Source organism: Silurus meridionalis, chromosome 25 (assembly GCF_014805685.1).
Source record: "Silurus meridionalis isolate SWU-2019-XX chromosome 25, ASM1480568v1, whole genome shotgun sequence".
NCBI lineage: Eukaryota > Metazoa > Chordata > Actinopteri > Siluriformes > Siluridae > Silurus > Silurus meridionalis.
The window spans coordinates 13,051,745-13,066,064 of record NC_060908.1 but is presented as its reverse complement, the minus strand read 5'-3'; the positions used below and the strand labels follow the sequence as shown (position 1 = coordinate 13,066,064).

The 14,320-nt window shown below is 38.6% G+C and overlaps 1 protein-coding gene across 4 annotated transcripts in view; it reads left to right on the top strand.

The window, feature by feature from the left end:
• The window catches only part of doc2b (double C2-like domains, beta), a 160,423-nt gene that overhangs the window by 103,684 nt on the left and 42,419 nt on the right, over positions 1–14,320 (top strand). The gene's annotated exons all lie outside the window — the stretch shown is intronic.

Sequence of the window (14,320 nt, the reverse complement as noted above, 5' to 3'; positions counted from 1 at the left end):
TCCAAACAGATACAAAAACACAAAAATAAGGTGCCATTTTTGCTTAATAAATGCTAATTATTTGAGCAAGTAGGAGGTTTTTACTTGCATGCAGTCAGATAAGAAGCTTTCGGGATAAAGTGAGACCAGGTTGATAATTGTGTGTTTGTTCATTCATCTTTAGTAAGTGCCTGGTCAGGGTTTGTGAGGGATTAAACTAGGTTGTAAGTTTGTTTATGTTTTGGAAAACAGAACAAACAAACGGGTACAAATAAAGAGAAAAAACACCTTTAGTTGAGATATAAAATCAAGAGATGTAGCTGATGTTGAGGAACTGTTACAGCCACCATTCATATACAATGCTGACTGTGCTCCATCCATTATTCTCCATCTCCAAGAAGTTGACTTTTTTAAACCCTCCTGACCCTCCTGTTCCTTGTCTCTAGTGCAATATCATTCAAATGCATCATCTAAAAAAAAAAAAAAAAACGAACTATATTTAAGAATGAATCATTCAGTGAAAGAAGTCGCAGATCACTCTCTCACAAGTAACATCTTCACTGAGATGAACTAAAACGGTACTCTAAATGCTCTAGCTATAATCAAGTGTAGCGTAAACACACTTTACACACACAATGAAGGAGGACCGCATGCAGAGCGACACCAGCCTTCAGTAGTGTGCATTTTTTTTTTTTTTTTCAACTGAACATAATTATGGCTGATGCTAGCTGCCAGAAATTCACTAAATCCCTCGTTTGGATTTAACGAGTCTTACTGCTATTTTTGTGGATGGGTTAAGGGCCACAGTCATGGTTTTAAAGAGCAAAGTCTTATATATTGGTGCCTAGAGTATACAATTGTGTCCATGAGGGCTTGTATAGGCACTAGTTCAATGTGACACTGGAGATTTTTACTGCATCCCATCATTTCGGTTCAGTTACATTTTACGGTCTTAACACATTGATTATTCGGCTAGGGGTCGCTGAAGGTCCTGGATAATGCTCTAATTTGAATTGGTGTCAAAGGTTAGGGAATTGGCTCGATGCTGTGGATCAAGGAGTTATTTTAGGAACATGGTGGGTGTGGTTGGAAGGCATTTAATGCGTGGTTAATTACTAGCTTTGCTTCACTGACTGATGGGACTGAGGTGGGTTATGAAAAGGATTTGCAGGGTTTTGATCAAAGACATGCTGGTATTAGGGGTGTAACGGTACACAAAATGTTTAAATTTTGTTAATTTTTAATTATCAAATTTTATTATTATTATTAACATTTGTGAACATCAACCATTTTTAAAACAATTTAAAATAAAAAAAATTCCTGCTTGATTTAAATAAAATAAATGAAAATTTAATTCAATTAAAAAATGCAATACACTTTTATTATTATATTGATTAAATTGAGTAATTGATTAAATAGGCACCAATTAAAGTAGGTAAATAAAATGTTATACATTTTATAAATTGATTAAATAATAAGATGAAATAAAGTCTCCTTTTGAAAGAAATTCTGCAAAAGAATCCATATTACTAGACTGTCCTAAAAATCGTTTTGTTCTGCACATGCCCAAAATCAATCCAAATCGCGTTTCCGTTTGCGTATAAAGTGCCAGGCGGAGACTAAACAAACTTGCGGTCTGCCACTTAACATGTTCGTAAGGAAACTTAAAACAAGACTTGCACTCGGTCTGAAAATTTCTGAAAATTCTGAAAATCCTTCACCTAAATGGTTTGGTATAAACAAGTGTACCATTACACCTCTAGCTAGTACTATGTACTGTAGTATTTTTTCCCACATTTAGTCCCCATTTGTTGTTATAATAACCCCGATTCTTCTGAAAAGATGTTCCACTAGTTACATTACTTCTTAATTTCTGTAAAGCTGCTTTAAGGCAATATCTGTTGTGAAAAGCACTATAGAAATAAACTTGCCTTGCCTTGACTTGCCTTGACTAGATTTTGGATTTTCCACCAGGGTGTTATTACTGAGTCAGGTACTGATGTAGGTGAGGTGAGAAGACCTGGGGTGCACTCAGCATTCCACTAAATCCCAAAGGTGTTCAACAGGGTTGAGGTCAGATCTCTGTAGCATTGTTGTGTTGGAACAGGTTTGGGTCTTCTAATTTAATCCTACTGCATCCAAGGCATCCCATACTATTGTGTGCCTCCAACTTTGTGTGAACAGATTGGTTAAAAAAAATTACATACAGCTGGAAAAATCAGATGTCCCAATACTTTTGTCTGTATGGTGCAAACTATCTATTAGATTCCCCACAGAATAAAATGAAAATAAAATTCACTGAAAGGATTTTGTTAACAAGTAGAATGTCCATTAAGGTTGGCTATTGCTGACAAAAAAATCTGATTTGTTTCCTCCACCTGGTACCATTTTAGTGTTAAAAGATCAAGATAAAAGGCCAGTGAGATTTCAGTTTCATCCTCTTAGCATTTGATACATTATGGCAGTGAAACACGGTGGTGGTAGATTTTGAAACCTACTATAGCCTGATAGCAAAATCTTGTTCGGTTCAAATGACCTCATTCACCCGATGGTAACCGGCTTTAGCCAGCAGCTGTTCAGCAATGATAAGAGAAGAAGATTTGAACTGCACTCTCATCACCTCCCTCCTTATTGCCTACATTTTCGCAGAGACCTTCCTGACCTGTTCTGCGCTTCTTCGCACCATCCAAATAGCAATATTCAGCCGTCCATGTGGAGTTATCTATTTATTTATTATTTTTTTTTTAGAATTCCGATTAATGTAGTTTGGGAACACTTTTTGCAGTCTGTTATTTTTCCACCTCTTATTCAATAGCAGTGAATAAAAGCCAGGTGTTTGAGTTACAACAGTGCTAGTCTGTCTGACAGTGCAAAACACTTTTAGTGACACTCGACTCTTTTGGATTATATGCACAACCAGCGGTAAGAGTATCACGTGGTTCCGCATTCTGAGGCTTTTAAAAGGGCGCTAAAAACATTTCCAACCTGTATGGAAATACACATCAAATATTTCTTCTATAAATAAAACACAAAATCCGCTGTAGTTTTGCCATAGCGAGAGCATTCATCTCATTTAGTCGAAGCTAATATGAGTAATTTATCGCTGTTCAGGCGAATCGTAAGCAGGTGCAGTTTCTCTCAAAGCTTTTATTCTGAGTGAGTCACAGAGCCACGAGTGTTGCAGGGAAAGCGCATTCGTCAATCTATTAGCATGAACTAATATTTAATAGAGCATCTATTACTTTGACCCATGAGCCATCACTTGGTTGGGCAGGTTTGATCTTCTCCAGTTCACCAGTTAATTATTTATTCATGATGACACAATCAACACACACACACACACACACACACACACACACACACACACACACACACACACAAATCATATACCTGATATAGGATTGTACCACAATGACACTGTCTATAGCGGAATTCTGATTTACATCCTAAGTGGGCGTGGCCTGCTTTTTTGACAGTTCCTTAACCTCAGTTACATCACACCATGTCCATAAAGACTTATATACAAAAATATCAATAATCTAGTAGCCTAAATAATACCATGTGACAATGATACAATGAAATCAAAGGCAACGATTAAAAAGAATCAAGGCCTTAAGCATAACTTACTACCTATTATGATTGACTACGATTTAAAAAAGGGAATAGACAGCTATCCGCATTAATTGCCAAAAGAAAACTCTGGTTGCATTCTGATCATTATAGTATGTTGTTAGACCAAATCGAAATTGCATCGTATAGTACTATAGCAGATTTACAGAAATCAAAAATAAAAGAATAGAAATCATTTCATATTTATAGTCATAGCAGATTTATTTGTATTGTTAAATATTGAATGGTACTGTAGAAAATCATACTTTGGCAAAATGTAATTGATTCAAAATGATATATTGAAGTGCTAGTGGTAACTCAGTGGTCAAGATGTTGTACTTCTGATTGGAAGGTTAAAGAGTTCCAATCTCAACACCACCACGCTGCCACTGCTGGGCCATTAAACAAGGTCCTTAACCCCCGAACTGTTTAGTTGTATAAAGATAATTGAAAGTCACTGGGTCAAAATGCCGTTAATGTAAACATAGTTAGCGAAACAGATTTGATTGTTGCCTTTGGAATCAAATTTGCGCCAGAGCAGTTTCAAATATAAAAGGCTTGAAAACAGGAGTGTTCTATCTTCATCTCACCATTTAATAAACTTTTAATTAGCCTTATCACGTCTTAAACACGAATTAGCACTAATGACATAAATGTCCTCATTAGAAGGAGACAGTGACTGTGCTGTGCATGTGTGTATACTGAGGCAGGTTTTTTTTTTCTGTTTTTGTTTTTTGGTGCAAGGCCAAGCATGTGTGTGAGGTTTTCCCATCTCCCTGCAGAGGAGAGATAAACCTCCCACAATCCCTTCCTTCTCTCCAGCATCACAACCACATTTCTACTTTTCTACTGATCTCGGACCATTATCCCTCCCATGCACACATCTAATCACATCCATTATAAGAGAATTTTGTAGAGCTGGTCTCGGATCAGTGCGCCGTCTCCTTGATTTCCCTAACCACAAGATGAATGGCTTCCATTTATCATGTATTGCAGCACAAAAGCCCATGGTGAATTCATCCACCTTCAGTGTCTAAAGCGAGTGATGAGGCAGCACCTGCAGATGTGTGATCGTAAAAGAAGTGATAATTTTATTTAATACTTCTGAGTGTATACTCTTGGCTTAAACTCTGGGTTTGGAGAGTGAGTTTGCATTAGTATTTAAAAGGATTAACCACTATGAAGACTATAGAGATATCGATGAAAAAAGAGCAAGCATTGGGCATAGCCAGTACAACAGTTGTGAATGTCCTAAAAGAAAAGGATACACTGTGCTGTTCACTAATGGCCAAAATAACAACAGTAGTAAGATCTACCACAGAAATGGAGAGGTCAGTGAAGAGTATGGAGAAAGAAAGGATCGTCTCATGATCCAGAGCATACAAACTAATTACTTAGGCATGGTGGTGGTAATGGCATGGCAAAAACACATTGCTATTGCTTTTATATTCTATATAGCTTTTATATTCTATATTATACATTCTTTTTCCTTCATATTAATTTTATTATTATTTATATTACTGTAAAGTTATTATTTTTAAACTGATTCATGGGGAAAATCCATTCACATTTTTGAAGGAAATCTGCAAGAATAAATTTTTGGCAGCAAAGATTTGTATTTATTTATTGTTATTTTTCAGATTTTAAAACGATTCCTTGAATATCTTTTACATTCGATCAGTATCATAAAAAAATGAACACTGATGGTGGGGAATGACTTTGTTAACATTTGGCCCAACAAGAAACAAAAGCTTTTTCCATCTCAAAGCCTGAAGAATATTATATATTATATGTTTTGTTAGGTTTGTTAGGTTTTGTTAGGTTTGTTAAAACCTGTATTTGGGGGGGTGGGGATGGGTGGCATTGGCCTTTCGGTGCATGATTCTTTTAGTGCTACATCCATCACATCTCTGGGGCACCTGTAGAGCAAAATAACCTTGACTCATAAAAAGCAAGTACTTCGTCAAATTGCTGCTGAATATAGCAGGGATATTTTCAGAGTCGTGGCTCTGTGGACTGAAACCGGACTGAGGGATTTCTATAGAGATGTATGCATGTGAGTGGCGAGAGATAGGTTGAGAAAAAGAAAGAGTAAAAGAAAGAGAGAGATGATGAAATATAATAGCTTCAGGTAATAAAAGAAAAGGGAAAAAAGGGGGAAAATTGTTTATGTTTTCAGAAAGAAAAACACTCCTCCATCCAAGCATCCATGAGATCTTAAAATAGTGACCACCCTTCGAGTTCAGAAAACACACAGCTGTCTACTTGCTAATAAATGCAAACGAGCACAATGTCAATAGATGAAAAATCAGCAGTCTCTTTTTTCCCAGTGATTCCAATTTCCAGTGAGCTGTTTTCAATTATTTCTGCCCAGCACCTTTTGCCCTCAGCAGTTTGCTTTTGGCATAGCAGCAGGGACGTCGAACCGTAAATTTCCTTTTACTGTGTTTCCAGTTGTCTCTTATCTGTCCTTTCTTCATGTTCCTATGAAGCCTGTCATCCTTACCAGTGTCTTCACTCCACCCCATCGATTATCCACATGGCTTGAGTTTTCGGATTACGCTGGTTCTCTTTGAGCGTGTCACGGAGAAGCGCGCAAATCATTTCAGCCCTCAGCCTTGTTCCTCTTCACACACCTCCAGCTGCGAAGGCTGGGATTTTACTTTACTTTCATGCTGACTGCCTTCGTAAGCAGCTGTGTGGAGCAAGAAGCTTGTGCAACACACTACATTTAGCCCTCTGACTGAATAGCTGTAGGTCCTGATTACTCCACTTCTTGCTGTTGCCCAGGTCTGCCCTCTTAGATTGATTCTTCAAACAGTTGATAAGTCTAAATGTATACTATTGGCTTGAGCACAGGGTTGTGCCTGTGAGAGCTGCATTTGTTGTTAATAAGGATAAACCATCCTAAAGACCAGAGAGCTGTCTGTAGGGAAAAAAGGTTGGTCAGAGCAAACAGACACTGAACAGCAGTTGTTTCTCCCCATCACAAATCATCAGGTTAGCATGAAAAGACAATCACCACAAATCTTCTCGTTAGCATGAAAAAAACTGTCCCAATTTATCAGGTTAGCATACAAAACAAATGTTGTAAAAGCTGCTCCTATTGAAAATATTGAATGATCAAGGCATTTTTGGGGTTTCTGGAATTTGGTTAGATGAAGTGTTTGTTACTGGTTTGTTTAGTTACCACATGATTTTCAAGTACACATGGACAACTTATAAATACTGAGCTATTTAGCAATTCATGTGCAAAATTACGTGTCTACATTTGCTGAACCTTCCTGTCCAAATTCAATACTCAATACATTTTAATAATCACCTTCTTCAAGTGACCAGCACTGGTTTGAAATAAAAATATCTGTGCATGTGTTCAGTATTGTGAAATCACGAGCCATCATGCTTCCTGTTCCATTTAACTCCATAAAGTAATTATTGATCTAAAATGGGAACAAGAGTACTAACAGAGGCCCATTGTGGCTGGCATCATGCTGCCCCATGCTCAGGGCTTAACCTGCTTATCTATTGGTCTACTATTAATAATAATTTAGAAATAAAACTTAGTTCCTGACATAAGCAACCCAGTTTTTTTTTTTTTTTTATCCAAAGAAAGGCTTTTTTGACAAAAGGTACATTTCAAGACTTCTGCTAAATATCTGAAAGCCTTGCTTCAGGGCTCCTCAGAGGCTCACAGTGGCAGAATCTTTTCAATTTTGAACTTAACATTTAAAATCTCCAGTTCTGAATCTCAAGCCATCATCTCTTTCTGTTGCGTCCAGTAGATGCCTGTGCTCCGAGTTTTACCTGCACACGTTAACTGTAATTATGTTCCATTTTGCCTATACCTCTATGTGCGCGCCGTATCGACGGATATAATTATGAGCAAAATAATGGCACCTCTTTAGTGTTAATGACACCTGCTGCACATTCTCAAAAGCTGCACCGTCAATACGGAAATCATTAGAGGCTCTGTGCTGCCCTCAGCCTCTGAACGTGTCGAACAGAGAAGGAGACTAATGGAGGCTGGCGTAGTGTGACCAGTCTGAACACAAATGGAGCTTTCTTTCTCTTTCTCTCTCTATTTTTTTTTCTCTTTGTCTCTCCTGTTCTTTCTTTGCTGCACCTTTATCTTTACTCTCAATCTAATCGCTCTATATATGTTTTCCTTTTCTCTCCTTCTACCTTATTTTCTGTTCAAAGCCTCAGTAGACTGTGACTCATTTGTCTGTTCCTTTGGGCAACGTTATTTTTTACTTTCAGGCTTTTTTCACCTTATATATAAAGCAAGTTCAGGTCATTTTTTATTTTTATTTTTTTATATGGACCATATCTGGTCCAAGACCACAGACTGTAATAGTGAAATTTTAGAGTGAAATGCACCCTGGAATTATTATCCTGCATTTTTAGGGCTCCTTGTCACTTTTTTTATGTTGCATGATTGGAAACAACAGGAAGGTGCAGCTTTATTGATAATATGATGCTTCTGTAAAATGAAAAGAGTTTGTACTGCTGTCTCGGGATCATGAGTAGGAATCCCAGGGACAAGCCTACAGCCATTCGTGGCTTGCTTCGGTAATTTCCATTGTCAATCAATTGAAAATACACGGTCGTGTATGTGGAAGGTGTCAGATAGCGCTTTCTTTCTGTTGATAGTAAAATGAGATAGAGACCAGATAGCAGAACTGACTGGAGAACAGGAAATGACAGATGACCAAATTAGTGAGAAAGCTTTGTGAGAATGTCAGGTTTGTAACAGGTCATAACAGGTTATTAATAAAAATTTCAAAGAAATTTAACCTTAATCTTTCCTACAACCCTCACCACCACCCCAACCCCCTTGACTGGGCAACAGGCCAAGATACTGTATGCCTCAAGGAGACAATGAAAGGTTTCATGTCGTCTTGGATACAGTTATGCCTTTGCGCACGACGCTTTCGTTTTCATTCTCATTCATTGGATTACACTGCCTATTAATAATCCAAGCGCACACTATAAATCTAAAATGTAAAGTGAAGAACATCAGCCCCATTAGCCCTCAGAACTCTCTCTCCGCCCCCTACAGAAACCCCATCGTAACATAACAGCCCTGTCCCTCTCCCGAAGGTGTCTCAGTCTCCCACAATGACCTCAGTGCTTCTTTAATAAGGGTCTTATCTTAGTGAAGTCTAGGAGGAGTAGCTCGCACACATACACACTAACACACACTGAAGGTCATGGCTAACATGTTCTCAGGATGCTCAATTAAGGCACACGATACCCTGATTCACACTATCTACTGCCAACCGGTCCCTCAAGCTAATGACCGCACATTAGCCCGGCCCAAATCATTGCTCACTTTCATGCGCTCTAGATTAATTAGGATCAGAGAAATTTTCACTACAGTTTCTCCACACAAAGGCAATGTCTACAGGCTGCAGGTTTTAGCGCCAACCTTTCAGAAATGTGTTTATTTTTTCATTCGCAGCTCACCAAACGTCATGGTATTTGACAGAATCTCCATTCAAACTGCCTTCAGCTGTTAGATATTCAGAAGAGAAGAATGAAACTCATTTCTGATAGACGTGTAGGAAGAAATGCTGTATTCAGCACAACGTTGCTGATTCTTTGACAGAAATGAGGCTGAACACAGCGTTATTCACGAGCTTTTAATGGTTCAAAGGCACATGGCTTTAGGTAGGTGCTAAAGTGTCTATTAGAAAGTCTTTTACAGTTTTTCTCAGTTGCTTTGGAGTATTTCTCGAATCATCCTTAATATTTGCAAACCAGTAAGTGCATTTCTGAAAAACAATTTGTTCAAGCAGCACATTGGATTTCTTGCAAAAGCCAGTAATTTTTTCAGAATTCTTAGTTCATCTCTCAAAAGTAAGTATTTGTGTCAATGAACATCTCATTCCCATCAAAATGAAAAGTCCTTTTGTCATTGTTCACAAACAAGATCATCAAAATGTTTAGTCATGTTGTCAGTATGACGCTGCACAGTTTCAGTATTTCCTGAGGTAAACTACGGTTTGGATTACAATAATTAAAAATGCACAAGGCTAAATTTCATCTGTATGGTGAATTTCAGCAACACATCTAACATTTCTTGAATTGATGAATTGTGCAGATGAATCTTGAATTTCACTAATGAAGGAGAGTGTATGGCGGATCAAATATGCAGATCACGAATCAGAAATATATACCGGATCGGTCGAGGCACGGGTTACCGAAGACCGCCACAGGTATTGTTAGCCAACAGGATACCGGTGGAAATTGGGCTACTGTTGGCCGAAGGAGGAGAAGGAGAGAAGGAGGAAGACGTCTACAGAGACAGCAGGGAAAGGAGAAGTGTAGGAGAGTGGAGGTTAGGGTTGGTACATTATATGTTGGCACATGTAGGACGTTTTGGAGACAAGGTGAGAAAGGCGCGAATGAGATGGTTTCGACATGTGCAGTGGAGGGACATGGCGTACATCGGTAGGAGAATACTGAGGATGGTGCCACCAGGAGAGAGAAAAAGATGAAGGTCAAGGAGGAGGTTTATGGATGTGGTGAGGGAAGACATGCAGGTAGTTGGTGTAAAAGAGGCAGATGTAGAGGACAGGGGGGTATGGAGACGGATAATACACTGTGGCAACCGAAAGAAGAAAGAGAAGCCGAAAGAAGAAGAAGGAGAGTGTATGGCATCAGATCAGCAAATTATCAACTAGATCTCAAAAATAGGTCAAAGGTGACTCACGAAAACCTTAGATTGGCGAGCGTATACAGAGCAAAACACAGTATAACAATTTAACAATTTAACTTTCCGGTCGTCTGCAATCAAATATACAATCAAATAAATAGTGAAGTAAAGTGAAGTGAATGCTGATGGCACCTCAGGCCTCCTCACCCTACATCATTGCCTGATGCTTTGAACAAAAATCTCCACAAACACACTCCGAAATCTAGTAAAATGTGTTCCCAGAAGAATGAAGGATGTTATAACTGCAAATGAGGACTAAATGTAAACCAATCAGAAAAATAACTAAAGACGTGTAAGAAGGAGTTTGCATAGGGGTGAAAGATTTCCAGATTTGGAATTACTGGGAGTCATACTAAAGGCATCATATTTGGATGCATCATATTTGGATGCAATCTGACTTGCATCAAACACAGCAGGTGGGCGTCCATTTAAGTACTGTAATGCGCAAGCCTACATTCATTTCTATATTGTCGTTTTACTTTCTGACTGGCGTTTCCAAACGCCATCGTGACCTCTCTCTGACTCTCTCTCTCTCTCTCTCTCTCTCTCTCTCTCTCTCTCTTTCCCTGTTTTGTGTTCAGGACGTCTTGAGGTTACACTAACAAGGTCCATGTTTACGATATGCTTAATCGCAATGAAAGAAGGCCCATCGAAGCAGCGGCCAGTTTTAATTGAGTTTTAATGCGGTGTAATCAAAACCTTGATGAACGCCGCAGATGTCCGAGAGTGGTGGGGTTGTTTTTCTGAAATCTTAGAATAACACATTTATACTTTGCTTCGATTTGAGATTTAAAGGTTTTCTTTTGTTGACGAAAATCGGTAACACCACACGGTCAAGGAGGCTTTTTAATAACTTTGAACGTATTAACGTATGAAACCCCTCGTAGGTTTTAGGAAGCCAACTTCCGATTTTCTCACCCCTGCCGAGGTTAATTCATTTATCATATTTTTTCCCAGAATGGTTTCAGAAAGCAAGGCTGCGTTCCTGAATGCTTTAATGCCGACACACTCTTGAATTACAAATGCATAGAAACAAAAAAAACTAGCATAAAAGAACGACCGAGGGCTGTTTGTCGCTTTGAAAATGTCTATGTAAGCTACAGTAGAAGATAGAAATGGCTGACAAATGGGCTTTTAAATTACAGCAACTCTTCATGTCCAGCTGAGCTGCCGAAAGGGCTGAATTTCGCATTGCTTATATTAAGCTTATTGACTTAGGGACGTTAAATGAGTCAGCAGAAATGATCTTGTTTTCATTCTTTCCTTCTCCTGTATTTTTATGTGATGCGAAGCTGGTTGGAGGCTGTTAAGACTATTGTATGAAAATCTGATTTTCAAAGCGTTAGCCAGATCAGACTAATCAGATACAGATCTGGTTTAATCCTTAAGGTGTTCACTAATGCTACAAATACAATAGTGTTAGACCTCAGCCTCTTTTGACTTGAACAGATTTTGTAGAAAATACACTTTATGGATAAAAAATTTAGACACCTTGTTGTTGTGCAAGTTGTACACAATTTTATATGATGTCTTCGGATGCCGTAGGTTAAAATTTCCCTGTCACTTAAACTAGGAGACCCAAACCTGTTCCAACATGACAATGCCCCTGTTAACAAAGTGAGTTCAATGAACATATACATGGGTTGGACTGAAAGATTATGAATGGCCTGCTATAGAGGCCTGACCGAATTTTACTGAATGAACACAAATCTCCAAAATCTAGTGGAACATCTTCCCAGAAGAGTGGACTTTATTATAACAGCACATGGGGAAAAAATGAGGAATGGGATGTTCAAAAAGCACATACAGATCTTATGCTCAGGTGTCCAGCGACTTTTGTTCAGAGCTTGTTTCTATAAAATAAATTCTCTGACCTGCCAGTTCATATACCTACATATACCGTATTTTCCGGACTCTAAGCTGCTACTTTTTTTCCCACGCTTTGAACCCCGCGGCTTAAACAACGAAGCGGCTGATTTATGGATTTTTCCTGGGGTTTTCCCGGTTTCACAAGCTTCAAGCCAAAAAACTATGCCCCATAACATTAGACCAATGAAATTGACAAACAGGCATGAAAAAACGCACTTCACCTGTGTTCTGAGCTGCACGGCATCGGGAGAAAAGCTTCACCGATGGTGATTTTTAAACGCACGACGATGCCAAAAGAAAAACTCTCGAGAGAAATAGTTGTGAAAGGAAGGAGGAAAACAGTGAACAATGACTTTCTTGGTAGCCTACTGTTTAGATACAAGTCGTTGTAACACGTTGAGTCTGGGTCATGGGAGAGCTGGCTAACTCCAGTTGCAACAGAAATCATATAAGCACAGACAGGTTTCCAAAACTCGTGCTTTTTAATTTTTCTTGGCAACAGCGTTACGGGTTAGTCAAAGAAACTTAGAAATGAGCATCAGAAAATAATAAGGACATATTCCTCGGTCTTGCACACATGCAGTAATACCGGAAAAATGCGGCGGCAGCCTATTCCCAAAATGCTGCTCTGCTCTTAAAAGAGCCACAACATATTTCACCCGATACACCGTGTAACAGACACTGTCTTTCATTAAAGCCTGTGTAAATTTCATTCGTTTCAGTGGGTGCGGCTTATATTTGGGTGCGCTTAATAGTCTGGAAATTACGGTAACTGCTACCAATCAGGAAGGCTGGACAAAAACGTTTCCTTCAAGACACGTAATGCCTATATTCGCATCTTTTTGGATTTCTTTTCATGCAGTATAAAGTGTGATCATGTGTACCATCTTCCACTTGCATGAACTCACAGATGCCCATGACTGGCTAGTGTTACTGTGACTGACAACGACAAAAGAGTAGTGGTGTTCCTTCTATTTAGAAAGCATGACCAATTTTGCACTCCTGATTGGTTGGTGAATGCTTTTCTGTTGCATCACTTTAAGAACCTAAGATTCTACTAGTGGTGCATTTGTTTTTATTTTCAGCATGCTTCACAGAACCCTTAAACTCCCTGCACTCCATCATGACTCTGTACAGCTCTCTAATAGTAGAGTACAGTATGGTTAAGGTCATTAACTAAGCACAAGAATCCGATCCTGCATCCACGTAGGAGGAACAGCCTCAGGTATTTCTCACGGAGCAGAACACTGCACGGTCATGTATATTGATTAACCCTTGAACTCGATCATACGATCAGTGTAGGCCTCTCACTATGCTACATTCTTCACCGGCTCTCAGTTCGACCCCCATGCAGCAGGGGGCAATTGAAAAGCCGTGCAACTTCAAGTTGTGGCATGGTGTTTTGAACAATTTCTTGATAGCATGCTTTGTGAATAAAGAATATTGCCTCAAGGGTCATGTTACTGCACTTAAGTAATTTTTTTGCATATAAGCAACTTTTACTCTCTACACAACTACATTTATGATAAATAACCCTGATTATCTCTTCATCATGGCACCTGTTAGTAGGTGGGATATATTAGGCAGCAATTGAACATTTTGTCCTCAATGTTGATGTGGTAGAAGCAGGAAAAATGGATGAGCGTAAGGATTTGAGAGCGTAAGGAATTGACAGTGACATCTTTATCTGCAGAAGAGGTGATATCACCATTTACAGGGTATTGAATGTAATAGATGCGATTTGTCTTTTTGCACCAAATGAAGCTACTCCACATGAAGGTGAATTAGCATCTTGCTGAATGCCAGGTGTTTCACATGTAATTTTCTTTGTTAATTAAAGATACCTTTTTGAAATATTGCTTTAATTTTTTTTTTACTAACTTGCTTGATCTTTGTTTCATTCTGGCATGTTGAAGAGGCTGTTTTGATGGTTGATGCAGTGTTGCACTGTACAATTTCTTTTTTTTATATCATTTTATGAAATAAAACCTGCTAATAAAAATCTGCTGTCTCTTGTGTTAAGGACTAGTGCATATTTGAGCCTATGTTCAATATGAGCCTGAATATGAGTTCAAATCAGACCCTTTAAGACTTTTCTTAAGTCATATTAGAATTGGTGTTTTTTTACAGTAAGGTATCTAT